Below are 21,780 nucleotides of genomic sequence, written 5' to 3'. Positions count from 1 at the left end.
TAAATCAACAAAGATGGGGAAAAACCAGCGCAAAAAAAAGGAAAACACCTGAAACCAGAACACCTTGGTTCCTAGAAGGGACCAAAACTCCTCACCAGCAAGGAAACAAAGCTGGATGAAGAATGACTGTAATGAAATGACGGAATTAAACTTCAGAAGGTGGATAATGAGAAACTTTTGTGAGCTAAAAGAACATGTATTAAATCAATGCAAAGAAACTAAGGAACTTGAAAAAAGATATGAAAAAAGATTTGAGGAAATGATAACAAGAATGGATAACTTAGAAAGGAATATGAATGAATTAAAGGAGCTGAAAAACACAATACGAGAACTTTGCGAAGCATGCACAAGTTTCAATAGCTGAATTGACCAAGCAGAAGATAGAATATCTGAAGTCGAAGATCAACTCAATAAAATAAAACGAGAAACCAAGATCAGAGAAAAAAGTGCAAAAAGGAATGAACAAAGTCTCCAAGAAATGTGGGACTACGTGAAAAGACCTAACCTACATTTGATAGGCGTACCAGAAGGGGACGAAGAGAATGAATCCAAGCTGGAAAACACTCTTCAGGACTTCATCCAGGAAAATTTCCCCCACCTAGCAAGACAGGCCAACACTCAAATGCAGGAAATACAGAGAACACCACAAAGATATTCCGCAAGAAGAGCAACCCCAAGGCACATAATTGTCAGATTCAACAAGGTTGAAATAAAGGAGAAAATACTAAGAGCAGCCAGAGAGAAAGTTCGGGTCACCCACAAAGGGCAGCCCATCAGACTCACAGCAGATCTCTCAGCAGAAACACTACAAGCCAGAAGAGAGTGGGGGCCAATATTCAACATCCTTAAAGAAAAGAACTTTCAACCCAGAATTTCATATCCAGCCAAACTGAGCTTCAGAAGTGAAGGAAAAATAAAATCCTTTGCGAACAAGCAAGTACTCAGAGATTTTGTCACCACCAGGCATGCTTTACAAGAGCTCCTGAAAGAGGCACTACACATAGAAAGGAACAACCAGTACCAGTCATTCCAAAATCACACTAAATGCTAAAGAACATCAACATAATAAAGAATCTACAACAACTAACAGGCAAAACAGCCATTTAGCATCAAAATGGCAGTATCAAATTCACACATAACAATATGAACCCTAAATGTAAATGGACTAAATGCACCAATCAAAAGACACAGACTGGCAAATTGGATAAAAATCCAAAACCCATCAGTGTGCTGTATCCAGGAAACCCATCTCACATGCAAGGATACACAAAGGCTCAAAGTAAAGGGATGGAGGAAGATTTACCAAGCAAATGGAGAGCAAAAAAAAGCAGGAGTTGCAATCCTCATCTCTGATAAAATAGACTTTAAAGCAACAAAGATCAAAAGAGACAAAGAAGGCCATTACATAATGGTAAAAGGATCGATACCAACAAGAAGAGCTAACGATCCTGAACATATATGGACCCAATGCAGGAGCACCCAGATACATAAGGCAAGTTCTTAATGACTTACAAAGAGACTTAGACTCCCACACAATAATAGTGGGAGACTTTATCACTCCACTGTCAATATTAGACAGATCAACCAGACAGAAAATCAACAAGGATATCCAGGGCTTGAACTCAGAACTGGAGCAAGCAAACCTGATAGACATTTACAGAACTCTCCACCCCAAATCCACAGAATATACATTCTTCTCAGCACCACATCACACCTACTCTAAAATTGACCACATAATTGGAAGTAAAGCCTGCTCAACAAATGCAAAACAACTGAAATCATAACAAACAGCATCTCAGACCATAGTGCAATCAAGTTAGAACTCAGAATTCAGAAACAAACCCAGAACCACACAGCTTCATGGAAACTGAACAACTGGCTCTTGAATGTTGACTGGGTAAACAATGAAATGAAGTCAGAAATAAAGAAGTTCTTCAAAACCAATGAGAACGAAGACACAACATGCCAGAACCTCTGGGACACATTTAAAGCAGTCTCTAGAGGAAAGTATATAGCAATAAGTGCCCATATGAGGAGAATGGAGAGATCCAAAATTGACACCCTATCATCAAAATTGAAAGAGCTAGAGGAGCAAGATCAAAAAAACTCAAAACCCAGCAGAAGACAAGAAATAACTAAGATCAGAGCTGAACTGAAGGAGATTGAGACACGAAAAACCCTTCAAAAAATCAATAAATCCAAGAGCTGGTTTTTTGAAAAGATCAGCAAAATAGACAGACCACTAGCCAGACTGATTAAAAAGAAAAGAGAGAACAACCAAATAGATTCAATAAAAAATGATAAAGGGGAAATCACCACAGATTCCACAGAAATTCAAACCATCATCAGAGAATATTACAAACAACTCTATGCACATAACCTAGTAAACCTGGAAGAAATGGATAAATTCCTGGATTCCTGTGTCCTCCCAAGCCTAAAATCAGGAGGAAGCTGAAACTATGAATAGACTAATAACAAGGTCAGAAGTCGAGGCAGCAATTAAGAGCCTACCACACACAAAAAGCCCAGGTCCAGACGAGTTCACAGCTGAATTCTACCAGACACACAAAGAGGAGCTGGTACCATTCCTTCTAAAACTATTCCAAATAATCCAAAAAGAGGGAATTCTTCCCAAATCATTGTTTGTTTTTTTCCTTTAAATCTGCTTGAGTTGTTTGTAAATTCTGGATATCAGCCCTTTGTCAGACACACAAGGAGGAGCTGGTACCATTCCTTCTAAAACTATTTCAAACAATCCAAAAAGAGGGAATCCTTCCCAAATCATTTTATGAGACCAACATCATCCTGATACCAAAACCCGGCAGAGACCCAACGAGAAAAGAAAACTTCAGGCCAATATCCATGATGAACATAGATGCAAAAATCTTCAATAAAATATTGGCAAGCCGATTGCAACAGCAAATCAAAAAACTTATTCATCATGATCAAGTAGGATTCATCCCAGGGATGCAAGGCTGGTTCAACATACGCAAGTCTATCAACGTAATTCACCACATAAACAGAACCAAAAACAAAAACCACATGATTATCTCAATTGACGCAGAGAAGGCATTTGACAAAATTCAACAGCCCTTTATGCTAAAAACCCTCAATAAACTCGGTATCGATGGAACGTATCTCAAAGTAATAAAAGCTATTTATGACAAACCAACAGCCAATATCATACTGAATGGGCAAAAACTGGAAGCATTCCCTTTGAAATCTGGTACTAGACAAGGATGCCCTCTCTCACCACTCCTATTCAATATAGTACTGGAAGTTCTAGCCAGAGCAATCAGGCAAGAAAAAGAAATAAAGGGTATTCAAATAGGAAAGGTGGAAGCCAAATTGTCTCTATTTGCAGACGACATGATAGTATACCTAGAAGACCCCATCGCCTCAGCCCAAAAACTGAAACTGATAAACAACTTCAGCAAAGTCTCAGGATATAAAATCAATGTGCAAAAATCACAAGCATTCGTCTACACCAATAACAGACTTAAAGAAAGCCAAATCAAGAGCGAACTGCCATTCGCAATTGCTACAAAAAGAATAAAATACCTTGGAATACAACTCACAAGGAACGTAAGGGACCTCTTCAAGGAGAACTACAAACCACTGCTCAACGAAATCAGAGAGGACACAAACAGATGGAGAAACATTCCATGTTCATGGTTAGGAAGAATTAATATCGTGAAAATGGCTATACTGCCCAAAGTAATTTACAGAATCAACGCTATCCCCATCAAGCTACCATTGACTTTCTTCACAGAACTGGAAAAAACCACCATGAACTTCATATGGAACCAAAAGAGAGCCCGCATAGCCAAGTCAATTCTAAGCAAAAAGAACACAGCGGGGGGCATCACACTACCGGATTTCAAACTATACTACAAGGCTACAGTAATCAAAACAGCATGGTACTGGTACCAAAACAGAGATATAGACCAATGGAACAAAACAGAGGCACCGGAGGCAACACAACATACATACAACTATACAATCTTTGATAAACCTGACAAAAACAAGCAATGGGGCAAGGATTCCATGTTTAACAAATGGTGTTGGGAAAACTGGCTAGCTATCTGCAGAAAGCAGAAACTGGACCCCTTCCTGACACCTTACACTAAAATTAACTCCAGATGGATTAAAGACTTAAACATAAGACCTGGCACCATAAAAACCCTACAAGAAAATCTAGGCAAAACTATCCAGGACATAGGAGTAGGCAAGGACTTCATGAACAAAACACCAAGAGCATTGGCAACAAAAGCCAAAATAGACAAATGGGACCTAATGAAACTCCACAGCTTCTGCACGGCAAAAGAAACAGTCACTAGAGTGGATCGGCAACCAACAGAATGGGAAAAAATTTTCGCAGTCTACCCATCTGACAAAGGGCTGATATCCAGAATTTACAAACAACTCAAGCAGATTTACAGGAAAAAAACAAACAAGCCCATTCAAAAGTGGGCAAAGTATATGAACAGATACTTTACGAAAGAAGACATATATGAGGCCAACAATCATATGAAAAAATGCTCATCGTCACTGGTCATCAGAGAGATGCAAATCAAAACCACATTGAGATACCATCTCACGCCAGTTAGAATGGCGATCATTAAAAAATCTGGAGACAACAGATGCTGGAGAGGATGTGGAGAAAAAGGAACACTTTTACACTGTTGGTGGGAGTGTAAATTAGTTCAACCATTGTGGAAGACAGTGTGGCGATTCCTCAAGGCCTTAGAAATAGAAATTCCATTTGACCCAGCAATCCCATTACTGGGTATATATCCAAAAGACTATAAATCGTTCTACTATAAGGACACATGTACACGAATGTTCATTGCAGCACTGTTTACAATAGCAAAGACCTGGAATCAACCCAAATGCCCATTGATAATAGACTGGATTGGAAAAATGTGGCACATATACACCATGGAATATTATGCAGCAATCAGAAATGATGAGTTTGTGTCGTTTGTAGGGACATGGATGAATCTGGAAAACATCATCCTCAGCAAACTGACACAAGAACAGAAAATGAAACACCGCATATTCTCACTCATAGGCGGGTGATGAAAAACGAGAACACATGGACACAGAAAGGGGAGTACTAAACACTGGGGTCTATTGGGGGGAAAAGGGGAGGGCCAGTGGGAGGGGGAGGTGGGGAGGGATAGCCTGGGGAGAAATGCCAAATGTGGGTGAAGGGGAGAAGAAAAGCAAAGCACACTGCCATGTGTGTACCTACACAACTGTCTTGCATGCTCTGCTCATGTACCCCAAAACCTATAATCCAATAAAAAATTAAAAAAAAAAAAAAAAAAAGAAAAAGAAAAAAAAAATAAATAAAGTCTATTTTTATTTACTGTTTATTTTTGCATTTATGCATTTTATTTTATTTTTAACTTTTAAGTTTGGGGTACAAGTACAGGTTTGTTACAAAGGTAAACTTGTGTCCTAGAGGTTTATTATAGAGATTTTTTTCATCATCCAGGTATTAAGCCTAGTACCTGTTAGTTATTCTTACTGATCCTCTCCCTCCTCCTACCTTCTACCCTCTAAAAGGCCACAGTGTGTATTTTTCACTTCTGCGTGTTCATGTGTTCTCATCATTTAATAATACCCCCACTTATAAGTGAGGACATTCAGTATTTGGATTTTTGTTCCTGCATTAGTTTGCTAAGAATAATGTGCTCCAGCTCCATTTATGTCCCAGGAAAGGACAGATCTTGTTCTTTTTTATGACTGCATAGTGTTCCATGGAGTATATGACCACAAATAACATTTGACTCCATGATCCTATTACTGAGTCTATACTTGAAGGAATAGCAATCATTCTAATATAAAGACACATGCACACATGTATTCATTGCAATACTACTCACAATAGCAAAGACATGGAATCAAGCTAAAGTGTATTATTTAGAAAGTTACTTGTTAGATGTGAAGAACACCTTCATAATTTGTGAATATACATTATTATTAACAATACTTTACAATTATTATCTCATAGTGCCCATCATAGATAATATTCCAGTTAGCCTCAAACATGTCCAAAATATTGAGCAAGCATTGTTGCAAATATTTGCTATAAATACACTTGGTATAAAGAATTCTTTTATTCTGCCTATTTTGTTACATTAATCACATCAAAATAAAGTATCTGGAAACCATATCTTAGTTTTATCAAACATGCTTACGTATAATATGTGATAAAAGAAATAACCTATTAAATCATACCTAAAACACATTTTACTTTTTTCTACCTTGTGACATTGTTGCCACACTAAGTTGATTCATAGCAGACATAATTGCTATGAAAATTTGAAACAAGATATCCATTGTCACAATAGTGATCTGATGTTATTGCCAAGTGCTAAAGACAAAAATGCTTAAAAAATGCTAATTCCATTGTTCTCCACAGGGAGTTCTTAAATATGCACACATAATTAAAGATGAGACATTTTGAAAGCTCATTCATATTTTCTACAGGAAAACATGTAAAACATTTTTAGTAAACAATTAAGACCAGGCCGTTGTGTATACTGTTCTCTGTTATATTTATTTATGTGTCTATTTTACATGATGCCATTTTTTGATCCCACCGTGAACGTAAAATACACAAATATCTCCACTTGTATTCACGTACACTATACTCCTCACCTCTACTGTGTTCTTTTTACTTCCTTAGCAATTCTGAAACTATTACATATACCCAACTCTCACTATCCATGTGGCTTTTGTGATTTTTGTCTCTCTCCTTCATCAGCCTGACACCTATAACCACTTTTTGCTTCCTTTGTTTAGTAGTGACTTTAAGTCCAAATTGACATAAACATAGCTTGATGAGAAAATATACATTTGTTTGAGATGGAGTCTCACTCTGTTGCCAGGCTGGAGTGCAGTGGTGAGATCATGGCTCACTGCAACCTCTGCCTCCTGGATTCAAGCAATTCTCCTGCCTGAGCCTCCCAAGTAGCTGGGACTACAGGCGCATGCCACCATGCTCAGGTAATTTTTGTATTTTTATTAGAAACAGGGTTTAATCATTTTGACCAGGATGGTTTCAATCTCTTGACCTCATGATCTACCCTGCTCAGCCTCCCAGAATGCTAGGATTACAGGCATGAGCCACCGTGCCTGGCCCATACATTTGAAGTTAAATAGTTATCAGGTCAATTCATGACTTTACTAGTTAATAGATTTTAAGAAAGCTTTAACTTTTCTAAACAGCAGCTTTTTTTTTTCTTTTTTTTTTTTTAAGTGAGAGCAAAGTTTTATTTTCTAATATGCAATCTAAAATACTCTCCATGCTGCCTTTAGCGAACATCAGCTCCTTTTCACTTTTCCAATCTGTACGTTCAATTCAAAATCCTAGGCTGATCACACATTCACCTGTCTTGTTTTCATTGCTGTTGTCATTATTGCTTGCAATCTGTTAGCTATTGCCCAAGGGAAGCATCATTGGAAGCATGATTCTCAAACCAAAAGTCTTCTCTCTGACCTTCAGTAATGCTTTCATTGATTTCTACTTGTCAACTACCACATTCATGTAATTTCCTACTATCTACAAGTTCCAAATGCTATCTTTACCTGTACTCCTTGGAGATTATCCTGCATTGTACTTTATGAAGAAATTAGAGGCCACCTCTTAGAAACTCTAATAACTTATTGACTGTATACTTTAAAAATCCATGTTCATCCAGATGAGTTTACACAAAAACGTATTCTTCCTGCCATCTTAATAGTGTGTATATATGTGCATGCCTATGTAGATTTGTGTTGGAGGGGGCTGTGTGTGTGTGTGTGTGTGTGTGTGTGTCTGTGGCTTTGTGCTGTTCCACTTCTGAAAATAGCCTTACCTTACCTGTTATTTGCACTAAATAACTGTCTAATTTACAGCTTCAAGAAACTGGTATTTTATCTAATTTTTAATATTTCTATGCTCTTATGCTTACAGCAGCATAATGCCAAGGCTCTGGATTTTTAGTGATATGCCTGTATTTATTTATTTATTTATAATTAAATAATTATAAAGATAATGTATATATTTTAATCTTCTAATGCTAATTTTTTCTCTGTTCAGCCAAGTGTTATATTCAATGTCACAAAAGACCTGTTTTCCTTTCTTACCTTAACTTTTATCCTTGATAAATTCATTGAAATAGCAATCTATGGTCACGTCTGCATAAAGTTTAACATATTAAGGCTTTGCAATCTATATTTTGTCTTCCCTATCCTACCAAAACTTATTTCTTCTATCAAGTCGTAAGTACTAAAGGGTTTTTACAGATTATATATTCTGACATCTGCGATTACCAAAATTTTTAAGCAGCATCTTAAAAAACAAAAATTATAATGGCAGGATCATTATGTAGTCATACTGGTCAGTCTTTGCTTCTACAGTTCTGCCTTTAAATATATACAAAATGAGATTTTTCTTTAGGATTTTATGTTTACACTAAAAAATTAAATTCACTAAGAATTTCTTTTAGAGTATATTATGAGATACAAATATGATTTGATTCTCTCCCAATTATTTTAAATTTTTTAGGATCAGTTTATCTTATATAAAAGTAATTTACACACTTGTATTAATCATTACAATATATAGTCTTTATATCCTGCAAAAGCATTAAAGAATTATACTTCAGACTATTCTATATTAATTCAAATCTATTAAAATAGAATATCTTATTTTTCAGCTTCATTAGATCATAAATGGAATATAAGATTTCATTGCCTTTATAATAGCAATCTGTCACTTATTTTTAATACAAATGAGCAATTAAAAAAATTATATTTTTGATAAGCCAAAAAGCTCTTTCTCTGAGGTAGATATGTAATTCATGTTTGGCTACAGTCGTAGACTGCAATGTCCAATGTCCAAAGTTTTCAAACAGATATTATTAATAATAGGTAAAGATATCATTGAAAACCACTTCATTTAAACAGGAAAAGAGAGAATGTTCTTTTTTGTTTTGTTTTGTTTTGTTTGTTAATCAATGAGAGCTTGTGATGTTGCTCAGGTTGGCCTTGAACTCAGGGCCTCGCCTCCTCAAGAGCCAGGACAACTGTCCGGAGCCACCGCGGCCCCGTTTCATGAGAATGTTCTTAAAACAAACTCGGTACAGTTAAAAGTCAACCAAAACACACTCTTCCCATTTTCAAAACTGACACTTACCTTATTTATTTATGACTGCAATTTTTTTGTTTGGCAATAATTTTTACATTTTTCTGTTAAAAATCCTTGTCCAGATATCAGTAAGTGAACTAATTTATCTTTTTTTAACTATAAAACTGAGTTAAGAGTTGTCTATATATTTAGTTAAATTTTTTTTTTATATTTTATAAAAGGTGACGTTTTCGGGAATGTCTAAAGGTAATCTGTAGATATTATTAAAAACTGGAACTAATTAATTATTAAATATTTATAGGTTTTACATAAGCCAGATTTGTAAAAATTTTTTTGCAGTATTATAAAAACATGAATTACCTATTGCAATATACTTATCTCATAACATGAAAAATACGTACATACATACATGTACAAAATCATTTTACTTACCTTTCAGATGAATGTTTTTTATATTTTCTTTTTTCAATCAAATGCATACATATAATTATTTTTCTTTCAATTCAAATGAGGAAATGTATACAAAGATTAATAGTGTGTAATTACATAGGAATGAAACATGTTCTTTTTCTCTCGTTTTAAATCATCCTGTTTCTTTGTAAATACAAGGGTATAGGAATAGAATTTAGAATTTTGATTCTGAAAATTAAGTGCACAATGTGGTTCTTTATTATTTTAGCACCCTTTTTTATAATACAGATCTGATTTATAGCACAAGTTTTGTTAATTTAATCCACTAGACACTGAAGTCATACAGATCCCTACCTCATGCAAAAGGCCCTGATTTTCCAGAATTGCAAGTAATAAAATGCTTTATTGAGGATTTGCTCTTTCAGTTGCTGAATTAATGAAAGAAAATGTGCAGGAAACCTATATGGTCTAGTTTACAGTAATGAAGGTATACCGTGAAATGCAAACTTATTTCAAAATTACACCAAATAAACTATGTAGCTGATATCAGAGCTGTCCTGCTGAGCAGTTTGGAAGCAGACATATCCACATAATGGTCATACACTGTTGCAAAGGGGACACTCACAAAATAGCTGAAATGATTCTTGAGCATACAAAGCCATTATCTTTGCCTGAAATTTCTGCATCAAAGCTTCAGGGAATTATTAAAATGTATATATCTGGGGATGCTCTGACATCATAGAGATGACAACCCAGACAATCCATATTATAGTATCAAGGTATAACTGCCCCTGTAGTACCTATGTAATATGCTTGGCAAGCATGTATCCCAACATTTCAAAAGTAGATAAAGAAAATATAATTATGCTCTCTAGAACAGGGCTTCCCAACCCCAGGTCTAGAGACCAGCACTGTCTGGGGTCTGGGGCCACACAGCAGGAGGTGAGTGGCAGGCAGGCAGTACTGCCTGAGCTCTGCCTCCTGTCAGATCATCAGTGGCATTAGATTCTCACAGGAGCATGAACCCTGTTGTAAACAGCTCATGTGCATATGAGGGGTCTAGGTTGTGCACTCCTTGTGAGATTCTAAGGTCTAAGTATCGAAGGTGGGGTAGTTTCATCCCAAAACTATTGTGTCATCCCAAAACAATCCCCTCCCCTTCTGAGGAAAAATTGCCCTGCATGAAATTGGTCCCTAGTGCCAAAAAAGTTGAGGACTGCTGCTCTAGAATACTCTCTATTTTCTTTCTTTCTCTGTTTTCTTTCTCCCTATCTCTGTGTTTCTCTCTTTCTCTCTCACATTTTTACAAAATAATTAGTGGTTAGGTTTTTTCTTGCTTCAATAATTCAACTGCCTAATCAGCTGCCTATTTGGCATTTATTTCTGGTCCTTACTGGTTACAATGTAAACTAAGGATTATTGAAATAATACTAAATTCTCTCAGATTAGCAGTAGTGAGGGAATGTGTTCTCCTTCCAGGTCCACAAGGGGGCAAGAACTTCCTAGCACCATGCCCCGCTCCCATCTCTCTCCATCTGGGAGATTGAACAGTTTATGTTTGAATTTCACAGAAGTGGGAAGAAACTAAGAGTCAGTCACTCCGGCAGACGTTCTAAGAAACTCCTTTCATTGGTGGTGGGAAGAATGGGGGTCTTAGAGAAGGTAGGGGTTCCTCCCAGGTTAAAAGTCCCCTTCTTCCACACCCCTTGGGACTCCATGTTTGAGCCCCCTTCCATGAACCCTCCCTTCGTGGAAGCCATCTTTCTCTGTCCTGGATTTCCCCTCTGGAGTCCCCTTCCACACTCCCTCATGGAAGGCTGTCGTCCGCTCCTAAACTCCATCCATCTCTAATCCCCTCCACCCAGTGTGGAAACTGCTTCCCTCTCCTGGATTCCATCTTTCTGGATTCTCTCACTCACTGTGAGAGGAGCTTTCCTTCTCTGATTTTCCCCCTCTGGGAACGCTTCTCAGTGTGAAAGCGGCTTTTCTTTCATTCACTCGGTGTGAGAGTTAGCTGTTTGTCTCTCCTTCTCCCCTTTCCTTCTTTAAATAAGTCACTTTCTACAAACATTTTTGAGTCTGCCATTTACTGTGCCCTGCACCGTGGTGACCTCCCTCATTCTTGAGAGCGCAGGAGACCAAGAACTTGGATAAACGTCCTCTCAGGAGCTGATGGCTCCCTGAACCCCTGAACCCCAATATTATAGTAGGTCATTTTCTGAGTGAAAATTTTAGAGTGAAGACAGAAATATATTTTAAACAAGTTAGCAGAGTGGTTGTTTTGAATTTCTGCAACATTTTGGATTTAGGCCATTTATAAGTTTATAGAGTGAATCAGCTATTTAGTATTAATATTAATATACAAGTTTACAATATCAATCAATCTCTTGGACATATTATTTTGAAAGATGTTTATCTTTTTTATTTACATTGTATGGTATTTAATATTATTTTTAAAGGCAAATCTCAATATCCAAAGCTCTTTGGAGCACCATTGTAGGAAGTCATCATCTCAAGGCTTTCTCATACCATAATTTGAAGAAAAAATGAGATACTCTCAGCAGGCCAAGAAATGAGCACACTCACAATAATTAAATTCACTGCAAATTATAATATAACATTATCATACTCATTTGTCATTATTTGAATAGTAAGCAAAAGGGGTATGAGGATTTGAAGAGAAACAAACAAAAATAGCAGTTTCTTTCCTGGGGAGTAATCAACAATAAAGTCAGTTCAGCCAAGTGAAACAGAAAATTTGGTCAAGGGCAACTAGAGCAGGAGCCAAAATGAAGTGAAGCTCATAAGGCTGAAGCTGAACGTTTGCAGTGATAACATGTCAATACTGCCTGTAGGTCATATTGGTAAAATATAAAGTCTCTATCTCAGATTTTATATAACGGTAATGGATGGTTAATAAAGCAATGGGGTTATTAGAAGATCAGGTAAAATGAGTTCCATTGGAATATAAACCTTTATGACAATTTAAAGAATCACTGTCTCTACTTCAGTGCCCTCAAGCTACTAAATTCCATGATTGTATTTTAGTAACTATAAGAAAGGCATCTAGGTAAAATCAATGGATCAGGGAATTGTAGAGCCTCACTTCATCTACATTGTAGAAAGACTAATTGGATAGTTTATGCCAACATCTTCCCTTGACAAGGAATTATGCCTGCTTTAAATTATTATGTAATACTTTAATATGATTTTGTGAGTTAATGCATACTGTTTAATCCCATTTCTTCCTATTTCTTGAATTGTTGTTTTAATTTAAGCAATCTTCACTCTCATTGTTAAACATGGGAGCCATGAGACTGCTCCCTAATGCGGCATGTTTAAGCCTAACTTGAATTAACCATCATCCTCTAACAATGTCAGCAAAAGCTGTCCTCTGGATACACAGACACACATACAGCACTTAAGGAGTTTAACATTGTCTATTAGCTCTCTGCACATATTTCTCCTCTCCTAATTCCCTGGTATTTCTTTATTTCCTCAAATATATTGCAAGTGGATTTTTATTTTAGTGTACTAGATGATATCACACATTGCTAAATTGAGTGATCTGAAGAATGATCATCATTTATAAACATGTTCATAACAAGACACACTAATTTCATTCAACTTTAATGCAACTAATATTACAACGGTCTCCTCAGAGAGATATATCATAATGCCCTTGGAATATAGTGATGAAAAAAAAGCATTGAAACCCATAATCAATTGAAAGAGACAGGAGGTTTCAAAATTAAAATATGGTCCTGAAAGTACTACCAAAGAGATGTACAAAGGTATTTACACCCAATTCTCTCTTTGCATTACTGTAAGAAATCATTTGCAGATTGCTTTGAATCTCTTATGGGAACTAGAGAATTACATGCCCCCAATTATTTTTAAACAAAATAAGGTCCATACTCTAACCATCTATTTCAGGACTTATCCTTAGTCTTCTGTAAAAACAGTTTCTCGAGATAATTAGTATGCCATTTTCCTGGATATACCTTTCTCTTTTACATTCAAATGGCTTGACCAGTGTTCTCTATATCTTTTCAATGGAAAACCCATTCCTTTTATTAACATGTTTCTAAATGAAGTTTAATCGATTTGGTCCAAGTCAAATGGCAACTTTTCTTGGAACCTTTTTATAATACCACCAATTACTGCCGAATTCTTCTTCCATTCAAGTTAGCTATGCTTTTCTCTTGTAATGCTTGTTTAATTACAGTTATTTGCCTGTAATGAAACTGTGTAATATGGCATAAGTTAACTATAACAACAATAATGGCATCAATCCTGAAACAATAACAGCTAATCTTTATTGAATACGTGTGTGAAACACTGGTCAAGGAATGTCTAGGAACTTTATTTATATTAAAGTTCTTACGTTAGTATTTATTTAATCAACCCAACGACTTCTCCCAATCAGCAAATGAGGAAACCATTGCATGAAGAGATTAAATTGCTTAATGAAGTTACAGATTTCTGGTCACTTTTGCTATGTTCTAATAGAAAGGAGTAACAAGCTCTGCTTCTTTCAAAGGATTATTACACAGGAACGTGACTTCCAAGGGCTGGGAACAAATTGAGCTGTGATATAGTCTCTCCATCACAGCCCATCTGCTGCAACCAGTGATCTTTGTCCTTCTTATAGAAAAACTACATGCACCTCCTCCCCGTGTCCCTTAGTCCCATCCAGTGCATCCTGTGCAAAGTCCAGATAGTTTTCATCTAAATTAGAACCAGGTAAGGATGAAACTTCCTTAGTATAATTTCCTTTACCCTGTCAATTTACAAATCTAAAGAGACAAGTTATCTGTTCCCCACACACCTAACACAAGTCGTACAATAGTCAGAAGATAGCAGGAATAGACATTTCTGTTCAAAAGGGATGACAAAGGATTTACTGGTTGATATTTATTTCAAATTGATGCAGGAAAAAATGTTGGCTAATCCTTGACTATATTTCAAAGCCTCAGAATAATTCTTGTCTCTTCTTTTACTTATGTGTTCTTCATTCCAGCCTGTCAGTCATCCTTCCTTTTTTTCCCCATGGAGGTAGAATGTATCTGTTCCTAAGTGGATTTAATAGTTTGCTTGCTGCCTGTCAAATTCACAAGTCTGAATGCCTAGTTGGCAGTTTTTTGCTAAAACAATTTTCTCATAAAGCGAGTGGGTCTTTTCTGTATTTCCCAGGGTTTCACTCTATTAGACAAAAGCTACACCCAAAAATTCCTTCTAGGTAATCCCTCTTCTACCTGGGACTCTAATAGAAGGAAGTGAGTGAAAAGAGATTAAGCTTCCTAGATGTCCTATCATTAGATTGAGAGAACCTGTGAGACAAAATTTTGATAGCTTTAAAAGGCCATTTTTATGACTAAATACTCGATAATTTGATCTTTTGAAGTTTTAGCAAAAATGGTATAATTATACCATTTTCTCTATACAAAGCATTATCAAAAGACCATGTTTTCCTAACAGTTCACGAAAGCAATTTCTCAAATTTAGAATCTTTTGTCATTTGGAAAAGCTAGAATTTTCAAAACCTTCAAATCCTTTTGATTTAACAGTTCCTTCCTCAAATTATCTTCCTATATTCTCACACATAGCTATAGAAATCAAGAAAAAAACAGGTGGCATATCCAACACATTTCTTGAAGATATCCTTAATTAAATAACTAAGTTCATCCTTATATTTGCTGTTGTCTACATAACTAGAAGAGACAAGTTCACTAAGCTCCCTGCTGGTAAATGTCTCCCTTCCTCCAGCTTCTAGTAACATATTCCCTTACTTCCTTTGAGCCCTCACTGGTAGTGTCCTCAATGTTCTTGTTCATAATCATCTGATTGAGAGAACTTAGTTTTTCTCATGCTTTTCAAAAATTGTTTATCTTTTGTTCATTGTCTCATTATAAAGCCACTCCCACATTTGTAGTGTTTTTTAGAGCAGTCTCTCACTTTCAGATACCAGTATCTGTATGTTATGCACACCTGCATAACAAATTACCATAACTTGAAGGCATACAACAACACACATCTATTATTTCAGAATTTGTGAGTCAGAAACCCAGGCATGGATCAGCTGAACTCTCTGCTTCAGGATCTCTCATAAGATTAGAGTCAGAATGTTGGTCAGACTTGAGGTGTTATCTGAGGCTCCACTGGGGAATGGATCTCCCATCAAACTCCTTTTGTGGTTGGCTGGATTCAGTGCCTCCTTTACCCTCAAACAGAAAGGCTGTAGCTTTTTCCTAGCATTTGGGTGGTGGCTGCTTTTAGTTTCTTGCCAAGTGAGTCTCCAGAGCATGGTGGTTTGCTTCATCAAACTGTGTGAACAGAAAAGTATTTAGAGAGGCTAGTAACAAAGCAAAATTTAGAGTTTTATGTAGTGTAATCAGTCAAGTGACATTCTATTATCTTTTCTGTATTCTGCTGGTTAGAAGCAATTATAGCTCCTGCCCATAGTCAAGAGGAAGATCTTACACATGGCATGCATGTCAGGAGACAGAGATAATTGGGTCCATTTTAAAGTTTGACCATGTCAGAAAGTAAAACTATCACACGAGAACTTTTTATCTTCCTAGAAGGTATAAAAACTATAAGAAAGAGTGAGATAGCAAAGGGTCAGTGTGCCCAAGTTTCAATCTTGTATTCTGCAGCCCTGATTAAAGAGACTAAAGACATTTTCACTAGAATTTAAAATGCATTCAGGACAGAATATGAATGTTATATATTGTTACTTTAAAATAATCATCACAGTTCTAGTTAAACACAATGTTCATATATGTTTATCATGTAATACTAACAGGTAGCATTTTGGCATGCATTGTATGCTAAACATGTTATCCTAAAAGCAACATCATTTGCATTAGCTACAGATCTTGGTTCAATCCCCAATTATATATACTTATGTATTATATAATATAAATTATATATTATATATTACACATGTAAATGGACTCAGAAGAAGCTATGCAGTCTTTCTTTCTAAACTTTAGTGTCTTTATCTATAATATGGGTGCAGCAATGGCATTTAATTGAAGCAAATGTGTTAAAATTATGAGTGAATGAAAATCTTGTATCGTGTTCAACAAAGAGAAATCTTCAAATATATTAAATGCTGAAGACAAACATACATTGTGATTAAGTATAAAGGCCATGAACCAAGAAGACATTATTGCATAGAAGGCTAACTACACAAACAGAAGTTCAATCACTCAGGAGAACAAAAAGAAACAATCACCCAGGTGAGAGAATAACATTCTCTTATTCTAAAAGTTATAAACAATTTTCTGTTAAGGTTTCCATAATCTCACTGCAGAATGGAAAGCTATTTGCCATATACATGTATACCAGAACGTATGCCACACAACACTCAGCGAAAGTATAGAATGCATTACTGGCTTTTTCACTGGATGTGAGTTAACGCACTCCTCAAAGTATGAATGTGTATTTTCATTGGGGTTCAATGGATTTCTCATAACCATTACAAAGGTATGGAACCAATAGGAAAATCTGAAGAAGCAGAGCTCATTCTATAACATTTTTGTCTTGACCTATGTATTGCTAAGCATTAAAAGGTTGCCCCTAAGTTATAGTCTTCATATCCCAGCTTTTCTACCTGCTGCTAAAATGTGTGCATTTATTTTGTTGTAGTTTACGTTGATCCAAAAGCTTCTTTTCTGTCAGTATCCAGTGAAAGCACCTATTTATTTTTTTGGAAAAGGCTGGAAATTTTTTATGGCGGGATGCCCCACAGTTCTTGGTGGTATATAGAATTATCTTCAGGATGCAATACCAGAGATTAACACCATATCTCAACTCTCAACTACTTATACTGTAAGAGATTTAAAATTTAAAATAAAAACATAAGAAAAAAATGATCTTTGTTACTTCCTAATTTCCATGGTTTCTAAGAAAATGCTTTAAAAATAAGCTTATTTCAAGAATTGCACTTTGTAATATTTGCATAATGATTTATAAAATATAACAACTTTTAAAAACTCAATTTCTTTGGTTAAATAACTGTTTTCATAACTTTACTAAATATTTTGCTTTCATTTTATTTACAATATTTTTGGAGCCATTCATAAAAACAAGCCAAATTTGGCAACTAATTTCATTCAGAATACAATGATATCCTGCTAGGTATTATACATTAAAATAAATTAAATGTCTAAACTCTTCCCCTTTAGACACGATTAGATAATCCACTAGTCTTATTCCAGTTTCTTAAAAATGAAGATAAGGTGATGTCCTCCTATTGATTTACTGATTTTAAAGTAAAGAAGAGAGAGCGGTAGGAATAAAAATAGCCAGACAGAAATATTCAAAATGTGTACTCTACCATCAGGCTTCCTAGACTTTCTAGAACCTAGAAGTAAAACTGAGCTGGTTCTTAATAATAAAATAAAATATAATCATTTTACCAATTAAATGCTCTCAGATCATCCTAAATGTCAGTGTTTTAAACAGGCAACCAAAATACATGAATCAGACATTATCCCCTATATTCCTGAACATTCCCATCCTTCATATGTTTATATTTTCTGTCACATAACCTGATTTTTTTTCCTATTTCTGTACCAGCTTCACAGCTCATTTGCTTGCAATAAGGCAAAACTGCCTTTCCCCTTGACATGTTCTGAATACATGGTTGTATGTTAGAGTTTAAACAATGAACATATCTCTGTCTGCCCGATAAGCTAAATTATGGCAGAAAATCCTGATTTTTAAGCTTTCACAGACAGGGAGAATAATTTATCTTTTGCTTTCATTGAATCTATTTTACATATCGGAAAAATCTGTTGTGGATAAAACAAAAGCTCCTTTTCCTGCCCACTTCCTGTGTGCCTTCCTTCAACAGTTTTTCTCTTTCTTTCTTTCTTTCTTTCTTTCTTTCTTTCTTTCTTTCTTTCTTTCTTTCTTTCTTTCTTTCTTTCTTCTTTCTTTCTTTCTTTCTTTCTTTTTTTCTTTCTCTCTCTCTCTCTCTCTCTCTCTTTCTTTCTTTCTTCTTTCTTTCTTTCTTTCTTCTCCCCCCCTCCCTTTGAAAGCCTGGGGATCACCTTTTGAAACTGTTTGGTCTACCAACAATACACAAGACTAAAAAAAATGCTTTATTGAACTGTTAGCCCACACCCATTTTATTTTCCTTTCATTGCAAATGCCTGTGTTCAAAGTCATAGGCAACAAATATCTCTGCCTCCTTATGCCCATTGGCCTCCACCTCTCGGGCTCAAATTATCCTCCCATCTCAGCCTCCTGCATAGCTGGGACTACAGGCATGTGGCACATGCCTGGCTAATTCTTTTAATTTTTGTAGAGATGGGGTTGTGCCATGGCACCCAGGCTGGTCTCAAACTCCTGAGATCTAGCAACCTGCCTGCTTCAGATTCCCAAAGTGCTGGGATTACAGGAGTGAATCACCACACCCAGCCTCTAGTAGGTATTTATGAAGTACCACCTATGAGCAGTCTTTGCCCTAGTATGAGGCATGGCAAAGAATAAGATCATGGTAGCTATATCGTTTAAATTTTCAATGAGCATGCCTATCTGTATTTTAGAATATCTACTTACATATATTTAGTAGAAATTTTTCTATTATTTAAAAATGACACAATAATATAAATAACAATATAAAATATACCTCCGCATCATTTTTCATTGTTCTCATCATTGGAGTATATTTTATTTTCTGCTCTATATTCTAAACACCATATTTTGTTTTGATCAAAATGGGCTTTCCTCAAATCTTCATGTCCCTATACATAGGACATTATTTTAATACAATGATAAACACTAAAAATTAGTCAGTGATCAATTACTATGCCTTTTCACTATTATAGATCAATTGGTGAATTTTTATATTTTATAACTTGTATATATGTATTACATAACAATGTGATATATCATTATCTCTCTCTATATGTATATATACATGCACGTAGAACATATCATACATGTACATACTATCATTATGTCCTAAACGTGTGTGTACACGTGAACATACATGTGTGTATGCACGTGTGTGTGTGTGTATGAGAAAAATACATAGATAGTACCTAAGGTAGAGTTAGTAGAGCAAAATAGGACAAAATAAATTTTTAAATTTATGACTTCATACTTTGTTTCTTTGCAGAGCCTATTAATTTATAGTGTCACTAGGAACATATAAACTCTTCTGTTAGCAATATAATTTTTAACTAAAAATTATTTTCTCATCTCATAGCTTTCTTGCTATTATTTTATCATGTGTGTCTTTAAACAGTCTAATTTTTTAGTGATTCCATCATTCACTCTAATTATCATGGGTATACTTAAACAATGATTGTTTCATTTTCTGAAAAACTTCTAATTTTTTAAATGCCAAAATATCAAAGTTCAAATTCCAGTGTGTCTTTTAAAGCTCTTCATTATCTAGTTCAAATATGCTTGTTGAAATTCATATCTTGCTGCGTTTCCTTCAAACTTCCAACCTGCAGAAGACATGGCTGGTTCTTATTCCTACTACAACAGGCACGGATTCAACCCTGTCTGTTCCTTTTTCCAGTTTTCTCTACCTCCATGCCACACATTTCTCTCAGCAGATTGTAAATACATTTGTCTTTTCTAATTCATCTTGTCAGAAGAAAACTATAATTTATAAAATGTTTCTCTTTTATTAGGTTATATTCTCCTTGTTGACAGTGACTAGACATCTTTTTTTTGTTGTTTTTGCTGCAACATAATGGATAATACATGGCCCAAGAAAGATGTTGAACAAATTATCTACCTCTGCTGCCATTTTAGTCACTAGAAACATTTCCCTTAATAACTTTTTTTGTTTGTTTTCTCACTTACTATAAAGGTGACAAACTAAGATTTAAGAAGGCTTAACAAATGGTCCACTTCTATAAGTATTGAATACCTATTATTTATCTCTATGCATGCATCATTTTATTAGTTTTTTACTTTAACATTTATTTTAAGTTCAGGGTTACATGTGGAGGATGTGCAGGTTTGTTATTTAGGTCAATGAGTGTTATGGTGGTTTGCAGCACAGATCGTTGCATCGCCTAGACATTAAGCCCAGCATCCATTAGCTAGTTTTCCTGATGTTCTCCATCCCGGCCTCCAAAAGGCCCCAGTGTGTGTTGTTCCCCTTCATGCGTCCATGCATTCTCATCATTCAGATCCCACGCGTAAGTGAGAACAGTTCTAACTCCCGAAGCTTCCACGATTTCAAATCCTCTGGAGCTGTCAGAAAGCCACTGGTAACCAGGGCTCCCCGGGGATTCCGAGTGGGAATAGACCTCCACTCTATCAGCCACCATGAAGGCCGAGAAACCCACTACAAACTGGCCGATGATCTTGGTGCTGGCCTCAGCCTGGTTCTGCAGAGCATCCAGGAAGGCCTTTGACCCCGATCTGGCGATCGTCCCCAGGTTGGACACCAGCTCTTCCTGTGTCATCCTGATGCCAGTATCCTGGATGATGATGGTGCCTTTCTGGGCATTGGTCCACAAGTGACTCTCCATTTCTAGCAGGGCTTGGCCGTCAGACACCAGTTTGTAACGCAGTTTTTCCAAGGCATCGCTGGCATTGGAGATCAGCTCCCGTATAAACATCTCTTTTTCTGAGCAGAAGGACCGGGCAAAGATGACCAAAAGCTTCTTTGTCTCGGCCTAAAACTCATGTTTGGAAGTAGAACCCTGCAAGCTCTCTGTGCTGCTGATGATCAAGTGCAGGGGTTCCTTCCTGTCCTCGGTGGTCTGCGTGCCGAAGGCCTGTCCTGCCTGGAAGCTCCAGGCCATGTTTTGCCTGGGGCAGAACTGGGCTGTGGTCCCCCGTGGACACAGAATTGGTTTTCCTCCAGGGGCGGCCGCCAGCGCCGGAGCTCATAGCAGACGCAGCAGTTAGCAGCGAGATAGCAGCAGCGCCCGCAACTTGCGCGCCACATTGTCCTCCCAGAGCTCGGCGCACAGCCACTCAGAACCGGACGGGGCAGGGCCTAGCGGGGCGGGGCCGTCCTCTGGCGAGGGGCGATGACGTCACGGCGGGCGCCGGGCTGCCCGGACCGCTCCGTTTCTCTATTGTTAATATACCTTTAATGCTACCTAACTACCCTATTGCTACTATCCTGTAACACTACTACTACCATACCACGCTGCTACTACCTAACTATATCTTAATTACTGTTTTGCTATACTTCCACTGCTAAACAATAGTTTATTTTCTCACAGTTC

The 21,780-nt window shown here is 36.6% G+C and overlaps 1 pseudogene; it reads right to left on the bottom strand.

Moving 5' to 3' along the window:
• Window positions 1-19,478: 19,478 nt before the first annotated feature.
• On the bottom strand, window positions 19,479-21,289 carry LOC108590560 (heat shock protein 75 kDa, mitochondrial pseudogene; annotated as a pseudogene).
• Window positions 21,290-21,780: the final 491 nt, after the last annotated feature.

This window comes from Callithrix jacchus, chromosome 2 (assembly GCF_049354715.1).
Source record: "Callithrix jacchus isolate 240 chromosome 2, calJac240_pri, whole genome shotgun sequence".
Lineage (NCBI taxonomy): Eukaryota > Metazoa > Chordata > Mammalia > Primates > Cebidae > Callithrix > Callithrix jacchus.
The sequence above is the reverse complement of the archived record's forward strand: the minus strand, read 5'-3'. Positions and strand labels throughout refer to the sequence as shown.